Source organism: Rattus norvegicus, chromosome 11 (assembly GCF_021556685.1).
Source record: "Rattus norvegicus strain SHRSP/BbbUtx chromosome 11, alternate assembly SHRSP_T2T, whole genome shotgun sequence".
In the NCBI taxonomy this organism is placed as follows: Eukaryota; Metazoa; Chordata; class Mammalia; order Rodentia; family Muridae; genus Rattus; species Rattus norvegicus.
In genome coordinates, this window is record NC_141544.1 from 46,630,002 (window position 1) to 46,651,487 (window position 21,486).

Genomic DNA, 21,486 nt, shown 5'->3' on the forward strand with positions numbered 1-21,486 from the left:
GGGGTTCTGTCGCTCAGGCTCACCCCTGCCTAGTTCATGTCACTACATAAAACTTCCAATGTCCTGGGAGCACAGAAGACAGATAGGTACTGTGTTGGTATTTTATAGTGGATGCTGTGCAGTGGTCTTTTCTTTTTGCTTTTTGGTTTTGTTGAGGTTTCTCTGGGTAAGCCTGTCCTGTCCTGAGACTATGTAGACCAGGCTGCCCTTGAACTCAGAGATACATCTAAGTCTGTGTCAAGTGCTGGCATTAAAGAAGTGTACCACCACACCTGGCTGTGAGTGGCTTTCCCCTCTAAGTCTGTGTACTGACGGAACGTAAAATTGTCCATGTTGTTCAGTTATTCAAAGACCGTTCTGCATCTGATGAGGATGTTTCTGTTTCTTTTGTGCTGTACTTTCTGTAGAGGTGACCTCTAGACAAACAGAAAGCAAAATAATTGCATGTGTGTGTGGTGTGTGTGTGTGTGTGTGTGTGTGTGTGTGTGTGTGTGAGAGAGAGAGAGAGGAAGAGAGAGAGAGTTGTGAGTGTATGTGAGAGAGGAAGAGAGAGTTGTGAGTGTGTGTGTGTGTGAGAGAGAGAGAGAGGAAGAGAGGTGTATGTGTGTGTGTGTGTGTGTGTGTGAAAGTGGGAGTGTGAGAGAGAGGGAGAGTGTATGTGTGAGTGTGAAAGTGGGAGTGTGAGAGAGAGTGAGAGTGTGTGTGTGAGTGTGAAAGTGGGAGTGTGAGAGAGAAGGAGAGAGTGTGTGTGTGAGTGTGAGAGAGTTGTGAGTGTATGTGAGAGGAAGAGAGAGTTATGAGTGTGTGTGTGTGTGAGTGTGAAAGTGGGAGTGTGAGAGAGAAGGAGAGTGTGTGTGTGAGAGGGAGTTGTGTGTGTGAGTGTGTGAGAGACAAAGAGAGGTGTGTGTGTGTGTGTGTGTGTGTGTGTGTGTGTGTTTGAATGTGGAGAAGGGTTATTCTCTGAGAAGATCCAAGGGGATCAAATAGAGCTCCTGCTATCTCTTTATTATGACCTTTCGTCCTGCCCAAACAGAAGACACTGCACTGCAGGGACTCTCAATGACTATTGTGGTATGTGGTAGACACCACTGTGGGGAAGAAGAGGTTGTACCCTCTCAGGCTATCTGGCCAGCACTTAGGTTTGTAGCCTAAGTATCAGGTGGGAATTGGAAGATCCCCATCTCTGTTCAGACCAGGGGACTCTACAAACCCCACTGAGGAGAGCGCCTCCCTTTGTCTCTCTAGGTATGGGTAGGGGTTGGTGAAGAGTGGACAGACTGAGCCTAGTACACTGCCTGGGTAGCTATTACGTCCCTCCCATGTGCCCATCTCAACACCTTCCCTCTGAAGCCAGAAAGCAGCTGTCAGAGTGCTTGCTTGGCTTGCCTAAGGCCCTGGGCTCAAGGCCCAGGATTGGGTGGGGGTTGGGCAAGCATCATAGCCTGGCAGATGGCTGTCCTGGGCCTGGTGAGATAGGAGGTCAGTACTCATTGGCCAGGAAACTCCTGGTCTCCTGGAAGGGATGTTTACATGGAAATGTCACAGGCAGGTGCTCAATAAGAGAAACAAATGTCTACTCCTGAGGTCTGTCTTTTAGATAGGGTGTTGGACAGCCCCAGTGAAAGGGTCACCCCGGTGAAAGGGTCACTCTGAGAGGCACAGCTGGAGACTGAGGCACACCTGAGTCCTGCTGTGTGCCTACTTCTCAGAGCCTGACCTACCTGGTGTCAAGAGCACATGCCGGGTTCCCTGCATAGGGGAAGGACCAGGAGCTGAAGGCAGCCTAAAGCCCAGAATGAAGGATGAAGCACAAAGCCAGCCTGAGCTATTGTGCTGTCTCAAAAACTAACAAAAGAAAAGACAGAAAAGAACAGCGGGCCCCGTGCTGGGGTTGGAGGTGGTTGTGAGCCCCGTGATGTGGATGCTGGTCATCAGACTCTGCAAGAGCAGCAAGCGTCCTGAACCACGAGCCATCTCTCCAGCTCCCCCACTGTGGGCTTTAAGACCGGGTCTCACGTAGCTCAGGCTGGCTTCGAACTCACCACGCAGCTTAGGTTGGTTCCAAACTCTCCTGCCTCCTCCCAGGGGCTGGGATTACAGGTTTATCACTGCATCTGACTGTTTTTCTTAATTGAGATAAAATACATTTTGTCCACTTTAAAGTAGGCAGTGCTGGGTTTTTAGTACATTTTACAGTGTCATGCTGCCATGTAATTTCTCATTCCAGAAAAATGTCATCATCTAGAAGGAAACTGCCACTGAACCCCCTCTCCACCAGCAGGTTTTATTCTGCTGTCTCTCCCTAGGGCCCTTGCACATGAATCAAATTATGCGTGTTCAGTCTTGAGTGTCTGGCTTATTTCATGCAGCAGCATAACATCCATGAGGCTCGACCACATATTGATAGATTGTTGCCTCATGGATCAGATCTTCTCCTTTTACAAGGCTAAAAGCCAGCCTATTCTGGCTGTGAGTAGTGATACTATGTTTGTTTCTGTATTTGTTTTGCTGTTTTCTTTTTTACAGTCATGCCTCTGTGCGGGTGAGCCTGTGCCACTGTGTATGTGTATGGGGGTATGGGGGAGTGTTGGTGGGGTGTGTGTTGGTATAGGTGTAAATGTGTGTAGGTCAGTGGACAACTCACAAGAACCAGTTACCTTCTTTTACCCTGTGGGTCCCTTGTGTTGAACTGAGGTCATCAGGCTCAGTGGAAAGCACTGATTTACTCAAGGAGTGCCAGACTGTCTATCTGACCGTTGTATCACAGTTCACGGCTCCCAGCATGCACCAGGACTCCAGCTTCTTCTCATCCTTACAATACCAACCTTCATGAGTTTTTATAATAGCCCTCCTACTGTATAGGAAATTATAACTCACTGTGGCTTAAAAAAATTTATTTGTGTGATTGTGTGCCCACATGTGCATGCATGGGGCTGTATGTATGCCACAGTACACATATAGAGGTCAGAGGACAAGTTGAAGGAGCCGTTTTTCCTTTTACCATGTGAGTCCTAAGGATTGAATTCAGAATATTTGGAGTCAAGAACCTTTATTCATTGAATTATCTCTCTAGTCCCGAGAGAGGGAAGAGGGTGTCAAATGTATGGGTGTTTTGCTGGCTTATATTCTGGGCACTGTGTGTGTGGAGAAATCTTGGCAGCAGGAGTGTATGTGGAGTGTAACGTAGCATGTATGTTTTAGAAGCAGAGAGATGAACAGTGGTGCTTAGTTCACTTTTCCCTTACTCAGCCTAGGGAATGGAACCGCCCACATTTAGGGTGGCTCTTCTTACCTCAGTTACCATAGTCTAGAAACTCTCACACGCTTATGCCCAGATGCTTGTCTCTTGCCAAGTTGACAGTTGATATTAACCCTCCCATCTAGTGTAGCTAGTGCTTGCTGAGGGGTCCTGACTCTACTACAGGGGAGTGATTACACTGTTGTCCCAATTCAGATGAGAGAACTGGAGCCTAGAGACCTAATCTGTGACCGTGGGTGCAGCCAAGGCACCAGGGCTCTGTCTTCCTGCTGTATTCCTGGTGTCCAGGGCTGTGTCTGTGTTGGATCACCAGAGTCTTGGACATTTTAAAGGACTTGATACCTGAGAACAACTTGTACCTAACATTACTTTTTTGGCTTGTCCTAACGATGTGGGAAACAGAATGGCTTCAGCAAGAATGAACAGGTTCTGAGACAGAGGCCAAGGTGGTGCAAGGGGCTCCGCCCTTAGAGTTGACTGGAACAGTGGGTTCCATCATCCTACAGGACTCCTCGTATTTCCACCTACACAGCCTATGTCTTAGTCAGGGTTTCTATTCCTACATAAACATCAGGCCCAAGAAGCAAGTTGGAGAGGAAAGGGTTTATTCAGCTTACACTTCCACATTGCTGTTCATCACCAAAGGAAGTCAGGACTGGAACTCACACAGGAAGCAGGAGCTGATGCAGAGGCCATGGAGGGATGTTGCTTACTGACTTGCTTCCCCTGGCTTGCTCAGCTTGCTGTCTTATAGAACCCAGGACCACCAGCCCAGGGATGACTCCACCCACAATGAGCTGGGCCCTCCCACCCTTGATCACCAGTTGGAAAAAATGCCTTACAACTGGATCTTGTGTAGGCATTCCCTCAAGGAAGGCTCCTTTCTCTGTGATAACTCCAGCTCGAGTCAGGTTGACACACAAAACCAGCCAGCACAACAGCCCTCATTACTGTAAGCTGAGTCCATTCATCCCTTCCCAGGAAGAAGTGTGGTGCTGAACACCCCACTTTCCTAAGATTTATTCACTGAGGTGATCCTGTTTTTGGCTTTACGCTGGATAAATGTTCTAGTTAGCAGGTCACTTTTTGCTACAAATTTTACCCCAGAAATTCCACCCTGTCATTCAGGCAGTGTCGCTTGCCTTTTATCCCTCCAAAGCAAGGAACAGAGTCTCATGTAAGTTGGCTTTCTGCCTACCCCCCCCCCCCCACCGTAGTGCACCAGTGTATGTGGTAATGGTGTGGAACCCAGAGCTTTAAGCACGAGGCAGCTCAGCTACAGCCCCAGCCCTGTGCCCATATGTCCTCTTCTCTGACGTCCTGTTCTCTGATGCTATAATCAGTCAGTGGGCCAGAATATCCAGCCGAAGGGTTTGCAAAACTTGAGCGAGACAGGGTGACAGTAACAGTCTGCTCTCAGATCAGCCTGGGACACTTGGCATTTGTGGAGAACGTACTGTGCATTAAGGAGTCGCTGTGCCTTATTGTAGAGATTTGCCCTGGGCCTGGCGGTGCTGGCCTGGTCCTAGCTATTGGGCGGTTGAGGAAGGAGTATAGAATACAAGGCCTGGGCTACAGAGTGAGCTCAAGGCCAGCCTGTGCAGCTTAGTGAGGCCCTGTCTCAGAATCCAAGGCAACGAAAGGGTTTAGGTACGGCTCTGTGGTAGCACTGATGCCTTCCATGTGAGCCTGTAGGTTCAGTCCCCATACTGTCATGCAGAATACCATAGAATAGAATACAAAGACACTTGACATCCTTGCTCAGGCTCAGCCGAGGAGGAGGCCCAGTCGACTCGACCAACCTGACCCAGGAGCTGGGCTGTTCTCAGGCTTCTCCTACTTTTCCTGTCAGTGCCGTGCGGTGGTGCAGGGTGTGCCATCTCACTGCCAGGGAGCCTTACTCCTGTGCCCAAGTGAGGCCGGTGTGATTGTATTGCCAGAAACTGTTAACTAGCTCACTTAGGTCAAGCAACCATCAGGGACTGCTGTGTGTTGAATTGTACTTATCAAATCCTGGCTTCTGGTCCCTCAGAAAGCAACTGTGTTTGTGAATAGACTTTACAGAGCTAAAGCTGAAGTGACATGATTGCGGGGAACCCACTGTGATGGGAATCTTTGAGACACTCTCATTATGTATCCCTGGCTGGCCTCGAACATACTGCATAGACCTGGATGCTCTCAAACTCACAGAGATCCACCTGCCTGTGCCTCCCAGCGTAGGAATAAAGATGAGTACCACCACAGAAGGAGGACATTAGAGCCAGGTCTGGTAGCTCAGGCTGAGGCAAGAGGACAGCAGGCTAAGGGCTGCATGGGCTACAGAGAGAGTCCAGTACCAGGCTGGGCAATTTAGTGAGACTTGAACCTGGTAAATTAGAAGACGGTCCGGAGGGCTGTGGCTTGTCCACTTTGCTTGAGACTCTGGGCTTAGCCCCTAGTCCAGCAAAAAAAAAGAAAAAAGGAGGAGGGGACTTGAACACACATGTAGACACATCACACATCAGGTGTGATGAAGAGAGGCTCAGGACAGTGCACCCGCAGTCTTGGAACACCACAGGCCCAGCAGACTACCAGAGCTGCAGGGAGGAGCTGCTCCTCTTCTCAGGAGGAGCCACTGTGCCCACACATGAGTGGTTAGCCAGAGTGGCTTCAATTGCTTTCTGTTACAAAACATAGTTGAAGCCACTCTGTGCATAGTATACATTGGAGTGGATTCATCAGAGGATGTCAGATGCCACAATAGACTGAACATCTTGGGTGCTGGGCTGTGGCAGCAACAGAAAAGCCCTGTTCAGGTGGAATAGGAGACTTTGCTGCTGGGACAGTGACCTGTGTGATATCGAGTCCTGACTGCCACCACAGAAAGCTAAATGTGGGAGTGGGGTGCAAGGGGGCAGTGACTGTTTTTAGACAGAGATGGCTCTCTTCTAACATGACATTTGAGCAGAGGCCTGAGTGAGAAGGCCCAGTAAAGGGATAGGTGTGGGCTGGTTTGGAAACAGTAATAGAAGAAAGAGGGACCCCTGTGATTCAGTCCTAAGGTTGTGGGGTGGGGCACTGGGTTCTTGTAGGGATGGGAAGGAAGAGCAGAGCAGGAAGGCAGCTCCTGGACTTGGCTGACAGAACTAACTATGGAGGCATCTGGCAGAGGCCATCAGACATTCTGGTGTATTTCGGCTCATATGGTGTACCAGAGAAATTTCCTTTGGTAGTTAACATTTTAATCAGCTAGGAGGTACATCTTTATTGCAGTCTTGAGACAGGGTCTTGCTATGTAGACCAGGCTGGCCTTGATCTTGCACTCCTCCCTGCTCAACCTCCTGGGTGCTGGGACTGAAGGTGTGAATCACCATGTCTGACTCTAGGTAGAGATCTTTTAGCAGAGCTGGAGAGAAGCAAGGGGAGGAGGCAGCCCTGTCACAGCCCAGTTGTCCCATGGGTGTGTTGGAGATCACCCCTTCTCTTAAGTGCCAAAGGCAGTGGAAACAAAGGACCCCTGCAGCAGCCTGGGGACTTTGTGCTGAAACCTGTACTCAGGGGGAAGCCAGGACTCTTGGCTGTAGAGGAGAAGGGAATTTCAGGATGATTCCATAGGCTGCAGGGACGGAGACTGTTAAGGAAAGGGCTTAACACAGAGCTCAGCTGGGCAATAGGGAGAGAAGGAGGGGCCCCAAGGAACCCCAAGGTGGATAAGCCTCTCAAGAGAGTTGTGTTCAGGGGTCTTGGTGACAGCTGGGTATGTGTGATTTGGTGGCTTTGAAATTAGGTGGCTCCACAGGTTTCTAAGGAGCTGCTCTTTTTATTTTTCCTTTTTAGAAAATGGGACCCGAGGGTGATTCCTGGGGTGTGTAGGACAGGATTTCAGAGTGATGAGACAAAAATCCAGGGTCACAGGAATGTAAGGAGTCCTTACTGTTGTGAGACATGTTTGGGCCATAAACGAGCTTCATGATTCACTTTGTGGGATTCTCAGAAAGTTGTAGGAGTAAGGATAGATTCAAGGTCACAGACACTGGCATTAAGCCTGGGTCAGTGCTATTTTAACATCCTAAGAAAACTCTCCATGGAAGGAGAAAGCTGTTCTAGGTAAGCAGCCTCCACCGTGAACTTAGACTCTGGCGGGGACTTGGGGGCTCCTTCCCCTTCTCATGCCCTCTTGTCATTTTCCCTGTTTTCTGTCCTGTCTCATAGATACCTGTGAGACTCCCTGGAGTTCCCCAAATGCCCCCCATATCCTAGTTACCTTTGAAAGGGTCCAGCTCCTCATGCAGTCCATCTGAAGGTGCTCAGACTGAGACCCTTTCTCACGGATATCCAGATGGGATATCCTATCAGTGGAGACTGCAGTGTTATTTCTTCAAACTTTTCACTGCCCAGGAGTCTTGTGGAAACCTTTGCCTGTGCAGTAACCCTGACAGGACTTCCTGTGACTTAGGGCAGGCTCCACTGCTCCCTGCAGGCAGCCTTCCTGATGGCTTGAGACCTGGCTGCAGCAGCACTTCAGAACCCCACATCCAAAAAAAAAAAAAAAAAAAAACGCTACCACTTTTGGGTTTGGGGTAGAGCGCTTGCCTAGCGAGCACAAGGCCCTGGGTTCGGTACCCAGCTCTGAAAAAAAAAAAAAACCGCTACCAGAACCCCACACCCACTCCTTTAAGGCAGGATGACACTGTGGGGTGTCCTCCAGGTGTGTTTGACCATCCTTACAGTGTGGGGTCTCTTCTCAGCCCTGAGCACTCCCACTGCCGGGCCCTAGAAAGGAGGGTGACCGAGATACCCCTCCAGCTGTACTACATCAGGGCTGTCTCTCTCTTCGCCCCAGTTCTCCACTGCTAGCATGTAGCACCTATGTCGGGAGCTGTGGCATGAGCTGCTTGCTGGCAGCCTTCTAATGCTGTCCGTCCACTGGTGGTGGTCAGCTTTAACAGCCGCTTCCAATGCGTGGCAGCAGCTGCTCAGTCCTGGTGCGTTTGCCCAGTACTGGGTTCGGCTGACATCATGGCCCTCACCCTGGATTGTGAGGGCCTTGCCGAGACTCTGTGAGGGCCATGCTGACTCAGCTGCCCAATCTGAGCCACTCAAACATGACACGGTTGAAGTGGGTCTTTTGGGGATGAGCCTTCTGTCTGCAGAAGAGTCTGTTGCACTTTTCAATAATTTGTAACTGGGATAGTCTTATTTATTCTGTGTTTGAGTGAAGAATTTGCTTGTGGTTCATCCTTCCCAGTCTGCTGGAGAGATAGAAGTGACCAAGTTCACACAGACCATTACCTCTCCAGGGACCAGTAACCAGATGTCAGCAGCATGTCATCCAGCAGAATGGAGTTCACAGTGCAGGAAGCAGCTAGTGACCATTAAGTCACTCTGCTGAAGACTCAGCCCCCAAGGGACTCTCTGGAGAAAGTGTCATTAGTAGATAATTTGGTGAAGTCATAGGGTGAGCCCTTATCTGATAGGAGTGTCCTCTTGAAAGGGAAAAAAGTTCCCTCCCTCTGTCTACCCTCCAAGCACCCACATAAAGACATGGCTGGAAAGCACTTATCTGCAAGCCTCCAAGAGACCTGAGTCAGCTGTCCCTTGATCATGGCCTCTGGTACTGTGAGGTAAACCTGTGTTGTTTAAAGTACACAGTATACATAATATTTTTTAAGGCAGTCAAAGAGACTAATGCAGAAGGATCAGAGTTAAACATGGCTGCTTTTCAGTCCATACAACTGTTTGGACATGAGCACCAACCTTCTTCAAACTGGCATTTGAGTCTGATATAGGCGTTCCCATTTGTCCTTTCTGTGCTCCCACCCCGTCAAGCTTTACCGACACACAGTAACCTGCACATGGTTACACAAACCCAAGTCCTCACAAAGACTACCACCGAGCCACGACACCAACACTGCACATACTGTGTGCTTTGATGGGGCTGACATGCATACAACCCCTAAGACCCTCACCACCATCAAGACTGTGTGTCTGTCCCCTCCAGAGGTTCCCTCTTGCGATATTTCATATCCACATCTCCAGACAACTGTCTGTCACCCTCCTTTCAGTCACTGTAGATGAGTTTGCACTTAAGAAGTTTTATGCTAAGAGAACCAGGTATGGTGGTAAAGGCTTATAGTCCCAGCAGCCGGCGGTAGATGCAGGAGACTTTAGAGGTCAAGGCCAGCCTCCAGCTACACAGTGAGCCCGAGGTTAGACTGGGCTGCCTAAAACTGTCCTCAAAGTAAACTGAAGGAAGCTTTGGGTAAGTGGGCGTGTCCTCTGCTACTCCAGCTCTGGCCTTTCTCACTCATTCAGGCTATTTGAAGGTCAGCCAAGAGGTAGATACTGATAATTCCTGTACCTTGTACTGCTGAGTAAGGCACACGGATGCACAGAATCCATTTCCTGATCATGGACAATTGAGTTCCTTCCAGCAGAAGTTTTTGTTTGTTTTTTTTAAACGATTGTGTGTCCGTGTGAGGATCCCTGGTACCAGAGTCACAGACAAGCGAGCTGCCACATGGGTGTTAGGAATTGAACCTGGGTCCTCTGGAAAAAACATCCAGTGCTCTTAACCACTGAGCCATCTCTCCAGCCTGTGTCTTAATTTTGTAAAGATTTATGTGTGTACGTGCATGTACATGTGTGTGCAGGTGCATGTACCTGTGCATGTATGGAAGCCAGAGGAAGAGCTGGGATGGCTTAGAGTTACAGGCAAGTGCTCTCAAGTGCTCTCAACTGCTCGGCTGTGTCAGGCCCCCACGCTTAATGTCTTCAGAAGCCTCGGTTTTCCAGCATGATGCTCCATTTTACATCCTGCCGTGCATGGGAACTGCAGCCCTTCCCTGTCTTGGTGGGGGTAGACCTGTGCCACTATTCAGAGGGAAGGGAAGAGAAGTTCATTGTGACTTTTGCATTTCCCGTATGATAAATGATTAGAATATTAACACGATCACGGTAAATTGTTTTTAATCCCATGGACATGAAACACAGAGGCAGTTGGAAGAGCCTTCCTTGTTGTACATGGTAACAAATAATAGGAAGTGGCTCCCGACAGTCAGGGAGTGGCTCGAAGTAAACCGTGAGGTGACAGTATAATGACCTGTGTGCCCTTCAGATGACAGAGGCCTGTAATCAACAGGAGAATGTACTCATGATAAAGTGAAGGGACAGAAAGACAAAGTGACAGTTTCTACAAAGCTCTCAGTCCTGCTTATATGTGCACACAGAACTCAGGTCCTCTGTAAGAACAGAACAAGCTCTGGGCTCCTGGCCATTTCCAGCCCCAGTACATTTAGTCAGTTTTAATGGAACATATTCCTTCCACTCACATCTTCCAGGCACACTGAAAACTGTCCCCTGGCTGAGCACATGGCCCAGCAAGCCCTTACTGTAGGAGAACAGGCAGACGAGGTCCCCATCAAACAGTGATTCTAATGCAGGGCCTCTGGTGTTTCTCACTGTCTCACCCCCACACCCTCTCTGTGTTTGTCTCATTAGGAATCTGTTTGTTCCATTGTTACTGTGTCTCATCCATTAGCTGATCAATATGGGAAGTGTTGGGATAGAGAGATGGCTCAGCAGTTAAGAGTACACAGTGTTCTTGCTTCAGAGGAAGAAAGTTCAGTTCCCAGCACCCACGCCGGGCAGCTCATAACCACCTGTCACTCCAAGTCCAGGGGATCCAGTGTCTCTGGGCTTTGCAGACATCTATAGTCATCACATGTGTATACCCACACATATATTTTTTTAAATAAAATAAGCCCTAAAAATGTGTGTGTCATGTGAATGGTAGGTAACGTGTTTCTTTTTATGCAAGTGACAGATCCTTTCTTACTAGTGCTTCTGGTGACTCTCCAGCTAGATGTCTTGGTGTGCCGGAGACAGTCTGATTGGATTGCTGGGGAAGGCAGGAGCACTGAGCTTGGTGTGGGAGCAGCTTGGTTCAATTTAGACTCCTCACTTCTGAGTGTGGTGAGACCCCTGCTGTGTACAGAGGTCAGTGGGAGTGTGTTCTGAGATAGACCCCTGCTGTGTACAGAGGTCAGTGGGTGGGAGTGTGTTCTGAGATAGACCCCTGCTGTGTACAGAGGTCCGTGGGTGTGTGTTCTGAGATAGACCCCTGCTGTGTACAGAGGTCAGTGGGAGTGTGTTCTGAGATAGACCCCTGCTGTGTACAGAGGTCAGTGGGAGTGTGTTCTGAGATAGACCCCTGCTGTGTACAGAGGTCAGTGGGTGTGTGTTCTGAGATAGACCCCTGCTGTGTACAGAGGTCAGTGGGTGTGTGTTCTGAGATAGACCCCTGCTGTGTACAGAGGTCAGTGGGTGTGTGTTCTGAGATAGACCCCTGCTGCGTACAGAGGTCAGTGGGAGTGTGTTCTGAGATAGACCCCTGCTGCGTACAGAGGTCAGTGGGAGTGTGTTCTGAGATAGACCCCTGCTGCGTACAGAGGTCAGTGGGAGTGTGTTCTGAGATAGACCCCTGCTGTGTACAGAGGTCCGTGGGTGTGTGTTCTGAGATAGACCCCTGCTGTGTACAGAGGTCCGTGGGTGTGTGTTCTGAGATAGACCCCTGCTGCGTACAGAGGTCAGTGGGAGTGTGTTCTGAGATAGACCCCTGCTGTGTACAGAGGTCCGTGGGTGTGTGTTCTGAGATAGACCCCTGCTGTGTACAGAGGTCAGTGGGAGTGTGTTCTGAGATAGACCCCTGCTGTGTACAGAGGTCAGTGGGAGTGTGTTCTGAGATAGACCCCTGCTGTGTACAGAGGTCCGTGGGTGTGTGTTCTGAGATAGACCCCTGCTGTGTACAGAGGTCCGTGGGTGTGTGTTCTGAGATAGACCCCTGCTGTGTACAGAGGTCAGTGGGAGTGTGTTCTGAGATAGACCCCTGCTGTGTACAGAGGTCAGTGGGAGTGTGTTCTGAGATAGACCCCTGCTGCGTACAGAGGTCAGTGGGAGTGTGTTCTGAGATAGACCCCTGCTGTATACAGAGGTCCGTGGGTGTGTGTTCTGAGATAGACCCCTGCTGTGTACAGAGGTCAGTGGGAGTGTGTTCTGAGATAGACCCCTGCTGCGTACAGAGGTCAGTGGGAGTGTGTTCTGAGATAGACCCCTGCTGCGTACAGAGGTCAGTGGGAGTGTGTTCTGAGATAGACCCCTGCTGTGTACAGAGGTCAGTGGGAGTGTGTTCTGAGATAGACTCCTGCTGTGTACAGATGTCAGTGGGAGTGTGTTCTGAGATAGACCCCTGCTGTGTACAGGTGTCAGTGGGAGTATGTTCTGAGTGTGGTGAGACATAACACACTGGTTCTCAGATTTAATCCTCCATTCTCAGTGGCACAGATTACTTCAGATGTGGCCTTGTGACTTCTTGGGCCGCTGAGAAGTGGCAGGAAGGTTGCAGGCCAGCTGGAGAAAGGGATTTCCTCCCCTAAAAGGAACAAGCACTTACTGTGTGGTTGTATTTGTTCCACTGAGAATGGGCAATTTCTGTTGTGGCATTCTTTGTATTTGTGTGAGAATTTAGTGCCTAAGCCTGGAGCAGACATCCTAGCCCTTGACAGGAAAAGGTAGGTTAAGAGTCAGCTCACTCCTGTGCTCAGTCTCAAGGAGCTGTGTCTTTTCTTTTGCATAAGCCAGAGCCCATATCCTACTCCTCTGCATGGGGGAGCCTCAGCCGTGACAGTGGGCAGCTGGGTGGTCTCTCTGTGCACTGCAAGAAGTTTGTTAACATCCTGGCCTCTTGTCCACTGCAGGCCAGTACACCTTCTCCCCTCCTCCACCCCAAAGAGGAAAAGTCATAAATGTCTCCAGAGATCCCCAAATGTTCCCCAAGGGACAGCATCACCCTAGACTTTTGGTTTTATAAGTTACAATATGTTTTTTTTTTATTTAAAACTTCATGGTTGTATAGTCTGTGTCCATACAGCCAAATGCTTCCCAACCAAGCCCATCTTTTAACCTTATCCAGTAAAAGTGTTTGTGTGTCCTTCAAAGATGCAAAATGGGGCTGAGGCTAGAGCTGAGTTTGCCTGGTACACGCCAGGCCAGCTTCTACCCCAATAGTGCTGCCAAGAGGGAAATGAAGGAGTGAGGTTTGCTGAGAGTGTAGCTCAGGGGCAGAGCCCTTGCCGAGAGTGTCAGAGGTCCTGGGTTCAAACCTCTAGATAAAAAATTAAAACAAGCCAGTCTTCCTGTGACTCCAGACACCAGAAAGTCACAGAATGCCTGCTGCCAATCCTTAGCCTCTGTCTGCATTGTTGCAGCTGGCAGCTCTGTAGGCTCGATGGACCAGGGCTCTTCCTGAGTCACTGTGGAGGCTAAGCACAGAGTCTCGTTGTGTTTCTGAGGCTCCATGTCCTTCCAGTGCCCTGTATGCCAACCACAGTATCCAGCTCTTTGTCTCGAGTGTCTCCGGACAAGTTTCAGAGAGAACAGAGCTGGGGCCTCTGCTCTGCTAGAGCAAGCCAGGCTCACATGACGTCATCGTCCTCTGCAGCACACTCCTCTGCGTACTGGTACTGCCTCTTCCCACCCAGGCACCAAGAGCTTTCCTTAACAGACTCACCACCCCGTACTTGATCCCTTGTTTCTGAACCAGGAAAGCAAACAGCCGAGAGAAGGAGGATCAGGATAGGATCAAACCAGACCACAGCTGATGAAATCAAGCGCCCCACCCCTATGTGTCTATGGAGAGCTGTGACCTTCACTCCAGTATGGGACTCTGAATTACATCCCTTGACATTCTTGCCCCATTTGGTCAATGGCTATAAGAATTTGCCCATTGTTGAGTTGACATGCATCTCAGGGTCCTGCTACATGTATTTTATTTATGTGTATGTGTATGTGTGTGTGCAGCCACCGAGATGGCACGAGTGTGGAAGACAGATCACAGGGATTGAACTCAGGTCCTCAGGTTTTTTAAATCCTTTACCAGCTGAGTCGTCTCCCAGACCCTGCTGCAGGGCTTTGTGTGCTCCTAGGGAACAGAGCACTGGGCCTTGACCCAACTTCTCAGCAGCCATTCTGTGGTCAGTCAGCTCCAGCTGAGGAGGACCCGCCTGCTGTGAGACTCAGAGATCTCTGGAAGGTAGTATGGGGGCAGTGCCCGCTGCATTCTCCTATGCGATTTCCGGAGAACACTGTGTTCTACCAGTAAGCAGTGCTCTGAGACTAGTGCTTTAGGATTTGTGACAGCTCTGTCCCCAGGGTGTTCTTTCCTTCTGTCCTGGCTCAGGCCTTAACAAATGGATCCATATAAGCTTTGCTGCCAGACTTACACATGTCATTTGTATGTAGACGACAGTATGTTTAAAAGGGAAAGAATGGCAACTCCAGATGCCACACAGGAAGCCTGCCTCCCTTTGCTCTCCGGCATGTGCGTGTGGTTCTTCATTCTTAGTACTTCCCAGTTCTCAGCATCACGTGTAGGGCTAGCTTTCCCCCCTCCTTCCCTCCCGATCCTTTCTGTAGAACTCAGAGGCCCAGCTCCTGCCTGGCATGGCGGTCAGTTCTGAGTCTGTGAGCTCTTGGCCCCAGAGGGGTGATTGCCTCTGTAAGTGCCTGTGTAGGCAGTTTCCCCAAAAGCAGAGTTTTTGTGTTTAGTGACGTCCATATGCTCTGGTAGCTGTCAAGTGGCCAGAATGTGAAGTACTGTTGAACAGAACCCAAGCCTAGAAAAGTGGGAGAGCCCTGCAGAGCACTGTATCTGCTCTGAGCTCCTGTGTGGGGAGGCGAGGCAAATAGAGATGAGTGTTCAGATGGGGAAGTTAGTGGATCTTACTTATCACGGGCTGCGGAAGGCGGCTCTGGCCGTAAAGGACTTGGTTTATGAGTCTCAGGACCCTAGAACCCATGTAGGCTGGCACATGCCTGTAGTCCAGGACTGAGGAGGCTCACTGGGCTGCCAGCCTAGCTGCAGCTCTTCAGTGCCAAGTTCAGTAAGAGACTTTGTCCCAGTAGATAAGGTGGAAGGGGACAGGAGACACCTGACGTCAGCCTCTGGCTCCACACGCGCATGGAAGCCACACGCAGAGGAATCCAAATGGAGCATCCACGTGTGTGTCATGTTGCTGCTTGAGCTCGGTGTGTTTCTTGTGTTGGGTCCATCCCGGGAGACATACCTGTAATCCCAGCACTCAGAAGACTGAGGCAGGAGGATCACGGTGAGATGTTGTCTCAAAAATGTATGAGTTCGCTGTCCTGGCACATTGACTGCTGTGTCATCACAGACAAGAGATTGGGGCGCCCCATGTTGTTTAAGAACCTGTTACTCATGATGCATGTCTGCACGCACGCATGCATGTGTCCACGGAGGGCGGTGCTTTAATGTGGGAGAGATATGTGAGAAGAGGTGCACCAGTGTGTGCATGTGCAGGGCTATGTCTTTGTATGTGTGAGATGTCACTGTGTATTGTATGCTAGTGATCCTGTAAAAGTGTGCACATACATGTGCAGAGGCGTGTATATGCATGTGTGGGCTGTATGTCTCTGTGTGTATGTGTGCCTGCACACTAAGTGTTAAGGTACTGTGAGTGAGGTGGAGGCCCTGTGCGTCTCGGCTCCTTTTAGTGTTTAACATTTATGACCAGCCAGTGAGGAGGTGGCAGCACATTCTCTGTGTGAAGAAAAGCCTTGGGACACCCAGGTAGCCTGCGATAGCCTGGCAGCCAGCTCCTGAGAGGAGGAGCCCGACTCAGACCCAGTCCGAGTGGTGTAGACCCCTGGCCTTACTGTGAACTCTTTATGGGAGCATTGTTTTCTGGATGGAGCCCACTCTGGTTAATAAAAAGTGTTGTCTCTCTCTGCCCAGCCAGCAGCTGTGCTTGGCCCCTGGGCCTGGCCTGCACCAGCCAGCTCCCTTCATCTTTCTGTCTCTCCTTTTGTGACTGTTCTAGTCCAAATCCTTAGTCCAAGGATACTCACCACCCAGCAGCAGCTCAGAACCCTAGCTGATAGTAGCTAGAACCAATCCCTCTGGCCTAGAATTCATGGCAATCCTCCTGCCTCTGCTTGAAAGTGCTAGGGTTATAGGCCTGAGTCATTGCAGCTGACTTAAGAATATCTTTTCATTCATTCACTCACTCACTTCTTCATTGGTTTTGCTTTGGTTTTTCGAGAAAAGGTTTCTCCATGTAGCAGCCCGGCTGTCCGGGAACTCACCAGGCTAGCCTCAAACTCACAGAGATTTGTCTGTCACTGCATTCCCATGTATGTATGTATGTATGTATGTATGTATGTATGTATGTATGTATGTATGTATGTAGTTAGTTTTAAGACAGAGAGTCTCTGTGTATCCTTGGTTGTCCTGACACTCACTCTTTAGACCAGGCTGGCTTCAAATTCAAGGGTCTGCCTGTCTCTGCCTCCCAAGTGCTGGGACTGACATGTGCCACCATACCTGGCTTAAGAGCTTAAAAAAGAAAATCTTAGTTTCCTAATATACCTGGCTACTTGAGCTGACTGGTTGACTTTAACTTACAGGTCTCTCAGTCAGCTTTACCAAGTGAGGGTGGCGGCCCATGGGTGTTGGAAGCCTCATTGGGAGCTGACTCATACTGACATCTCTGGGTTGGAGTTTGCTGAGGGAGTGCAGAGTGGTGCTGTTCATACTGTGACCTTTTGAGAAGGAAGCTTCTTGTTTACACAGAGGTTGAAACTGTGTCACTTTCCAGTGAAACTCCGGAGTCTCGCTGCTTATTGTGGGTCTCAGTGCCCTGCAGTGTCTCTCCTTACTCTGGGTCTCAGTGCCCGCCCTGCAGTGTCTCTCCTTACCATGGGGTCTCAGTGCCCGCCCTGCAGTGTCTCTCCTTACTCTGGGTCTCAGTGCCCACCCTGCAGTGTCTCTCCTTACCATGGGGTCTCAGTGCCCGCCCTGCAGTATCTCTCCTTACCATGGGGTCTCAGTGCCCGCCCTGCAGTGTCTCTCCTTACTCTGGGTCTCAGTGCCCGCCCTGCTGTGTCTCTCCTTACCATGGAGTCTCAGCACCCTGCAGTGGCTCAAGGAGGCCAGAACCCCTTCTCCAGTTCGTCTGGTGCAGCCACCCTCCCCTGTCACTGCCATCTGCCGCAGCACTTGGTGTTGACAGTCTCCCACTTGCCTTAAGTGAAGTCACATCTGTTCTCCACCTGCCTGGTCTAAAGGGCACTGTCGGTGTCCACGGGAGGCTGTAGTTGAGTGCTGAAGCTTGGTAACCTGGCCAGTCTGACTCACTGAGGTGTTGTTATAAAGTGGGCGTCCCGTAACGACGGCTGGCTTCCAGAGGGAAGCTTGTACTGTTTTACTGGGATGCCGTTGTGCCTCGCTGGCTTGATGAGAGACATATGTTAAGTTGGCTTGTTTACATTTCTACAAACAGCATGCGGTCCTCTGCCGTAAAACAGGCCTCCACAGGGTTACTCTGGACTGTACCTTCTGGGAACTTGTGTGAGGGCCTGTGTATATGTGTGTGTACGTGTGGGGGAATGTATGCATGTGTCTGCATGTCTGCGTGTACACGTGTGCTCAAGTATGTGTGTATTTCTGTGTGTGTATGCGTGTGTGGGTGTGTGTGCATGTGTATGCATGTGGCATATGAAGTGTTCGTAGCATGTCCACACACGTAGATGTGCATCCACACTGAGATCAGAGAGAGGTGTTGAGCCAGGGTCTCATGCTGAACCTAGAGCTGAGCTGATGGCCAGCCAGCTCAAGTGAGCCTCAGGTCCCTGTCTCCCACCTACCCAGGACTGGGGCTATGCTGTTCACGTGGCCGCATCTAGCTCTCAGTGCCCCTGCCTGAACAACACTGAGGGTCCCTGCTGAGCTCACTGTCCGAGCTTTCAGATACAGTCGAGTCCTGGAAAAGGTCCTGCAGTCAGACTGTGTTGTGTTGGGAGGAACCAAAGCGAGGCACAGAGACGCCCTTCGATAGATACAGTGAGGTCTTTCTTTGCTTCTAGTCGTGAGGCTAGAATATAATTCAGTCCCCTACTCCATCTTTTAAACTTACATTTTATGTTTGTTTGTTTGTTTGTTTGTTTGTTTGTTTGTTTGTTTGTTTTGAGGGACTAGGGATCCACCCCAGGCTTTCTGCACGCTTAGCAGATATTGTACCACTTAGGGATCAGACATAGACAGTGTACACTCAGGGATCAGACATAGACAGTGTACCAGGGATCAGACATAGACAGTGTACACTCAGGGATCAGACACAGACAGTGTACACTCAGGGATCAGACACAGACACTGTACTACTTAGGGATCAGACACAGACACTGTACTACTTAGGGATCAGACACAGACAGTGTACACTCAGGGATCAGACACAGACAGTGTACACTCAGGGATCAGACACAGACACTGTACTACTTAGGGATCAGACACAGGCACTGTACTACTTAGGGATCAGACATTATGCCTTCAGCAACCTGCCATGCCTATGGATGAAATGAGGTCAAGAATATTGTAATTATATCCTAATTATAGTTTGAGGAATTCTTTCAGGAATTTCCTGAGTGAAATAAATAAGGAAACGTAGTTTACTGTTTAATCATAGTTTTTCCTTTGCGTGGCGCTGACTGACAACTATTTCCCCTTCCCAGCTGGTCTGCCTCTCCGAGTTTATGGTTGTCGACTGCTTCTCAGGAATTGTGTGTGCTAGGCATAGTGACCAACCCAATCTGGATTTCCAGTTTCCTGATCATAAACCCCAGTGTGACCTGCTCAGTTATAACCTGCCCTGGGAGTATTTGCTAAGCCTTCCTCACTGAACCGCTCGTTCCACGGCCGCAGCAGCAGTGGCGTTCTCACGCAGGCCGGAAAGAGTGGCAGAGTGGAAGGGCCCTCCTCATCTGGGCCAGGATGCAGCTGACGTGAGGGATGAGAATGGGAGTTAGGACTAGGAAGTTAGGGGTTACACATGACCCCGAGTTAGCACAGAGGAAGTCTCAAGGACTGGATGTGCAGGCAGGAGATGCTCACCCCACTGGTAGGAGCTGGAAGCCTGGAGACTCGCATGAGTGGGTAGTGATTCTGGGATCCTCCCTTACACACCCAGTACTGATGTCATTGAAGTTTTCTCAGCCAGGTTGGATGGGTCATGATGTCAGACACACAGGCACATGGGAGTTGAGGTGTGTTCTTCACAGAGGTGACAGTGACTAGCTCGTCATGATGGCATATGCTTAGAATCTCAAATGTCAAAAATCACTGTTCCAAGGGAAGATGGGTGGTAGCCCTCACTTCTCTGTTGCCCTGAGACATGGTCTTCTCTCTTTGAAATGGTTGTAACGCACACACAGTACAGAAGTTACCATGCTCACCTGTCTTTCTCTGAGAAAAGACAGGGTTTGCTGTGTCACCTGGGCTGGTTTCAGATCTTCGGGAAACTGAGGCCAGAGAACCCAGAGGCCAGAGCTGTGTTTGAGACCAGCTCTAAAACTACATAGCAAAACCGTGTTTCCAAAAACTCAGCTGGCAAGAGGGTAAAGCACAGGATCTCTCCATTTTAAAATTGTTACATAATATTTTTTTATTTACTTATTTATTATATATGCGTACACTGTTGCTGTCTTCAGACACACCAGAAGAAGGCGTCGGATTTTATTACAGATGGTTGTGAGCCACCATGTGGTTGCTGGGATTTGAACTCAGGACCTCTGGAAGAGCAGTCAGTGCTCTTAACCTCTGAGCCATCTCTTCAGCCCCTTGTTATATAATATAAAAGGTAACATTTTAATCCTTTGATACAGTGTCTTGCTGTGCTGTCCACGATATCTTCAAAGTCTCCACCTTCTGGGTTCCAGCAATCTTGAATCAGTCCACAAAGGAGCTCAGATTACAGGCGTATACAGCCTGAGTCCACCCGCACCATGAGGCACACACAGCCTGAGTCCACCCCCACCCACCATGAGGCACACACAGCCTGAGTCCACCCTCACCGTTTCTGAGTATATAGTTCGTTAATGTTAAGTACATTGAGGATGTGAACTGACCTCTGGCAGGCATGTTGGCTGCCATGGTGGAGTGACAGCCCCCCCCCCCCCCCCCCCCGGCCTGCGCCATGTCCTTTACTTCTCTACCACGCAGCTGTCACAAGAAGTGTGAGCACCATAAGATACTGACTTTTTTACAGGGAGCTATTACAGTTGTCCTCTTACAGTGTTGTCAGCTTTGTTTGTTTGGTTGGTTTCCTCAAGACATGGTTTCTATTTCAACATAGCCCTGGCTGTCCTAGAACACTCTATAGACCAGGCTAGCCTTGGTCTCCCAGAGCTCTCCCTGCCTCTGCCTCCCAAAGGCTGGAACTGAAGCTATGAGCCGCACTGCCTGGCTTTGTTGTCAGCTTTTTACAGAGCCTAATTTGTACGGTGGTTGTTTATGTGGTTTATGTGGAATACATACGCCATGGACCCCAGGGCTTGGTACTGATATCTTGGGCACACATAGAGATCTTAGATCCTTGGGGATAAGGGACACCTATGAGAAGAGGCTTGTCAGTAAAGATAGGGAAGGTTGGCAACAGATAGGCCCCCAGGTCCCAGTGGCTCCTTGGTGTGGTTTGTTCCTTTGTCAGCTGGTGCTTTTCAGGGGCCTGGGCTGGGAGTGGCTTCCTCCCAGCCATGGTTTATGAGCCTAAAGGCAGGAGTAAGCGCCTGAAGATCTTCAAGTTGACTTTTGAAGCATGTACCAGAAGACTCATACAATTCTACAGACCATCTTGGCTTGAGTGTATTACAAGGCCTGTTTTGTGCATGTGCTGATGAGTCCCAGTTGCCTGTGTCGTTGTAGCGCTTTTGGTGAAAACACAAACAGCAGGAGTCCTTAGAACACACTGAACATTTGGGAGACTTGGTGTGGACTTGAAAAGATACATTGAGGAGGGAGCACATTGCCATTCTCAGTCAGGCACTGTCTCAGAACATCTAAGTGCTGTGTCTTTAGGACTGGACCGCAGTTGATTTGCCAAGCAGGGTGATGGCCACCTGGTCTTCCGCCTGTTCCTTTTTGTGTTTGAAAATGACCCACATCAAGTATGCTATTTCCCGTTCCCTGCCCACATACGTTTCCTATCTGCTTTATCTGTTGGTGTGCCTCTCCTCTCGTAACAGCTTGTGACTTACGTGGCTGCTGCGGTGTCCTTATCCTCTCATCACAGCTTGTGACTTAAGTGACTTCCACAGTTGTTTTTGCTTTTGAACAATCATATGATTTATTTTGCTGGGCTTCTCTTAGTTTTAGACTATGAGACCCTTCCAAAACAATGTAT

At 49.6% G+C, this 21,486-nt stretch overlaps 1 protein-coding gene across 7 annotated transcripts in view; it reads left to right on the forward strand.

Annotated features, from left to right (window-relative positions):
• The window catches only part of Dop1b (DOP1 leucine zipper like protein B), a 102,179-nt gene that overhangs the window by 3,942 nt on the left and 76,751 nt on the right, over positions 1–21,486 (forward strand).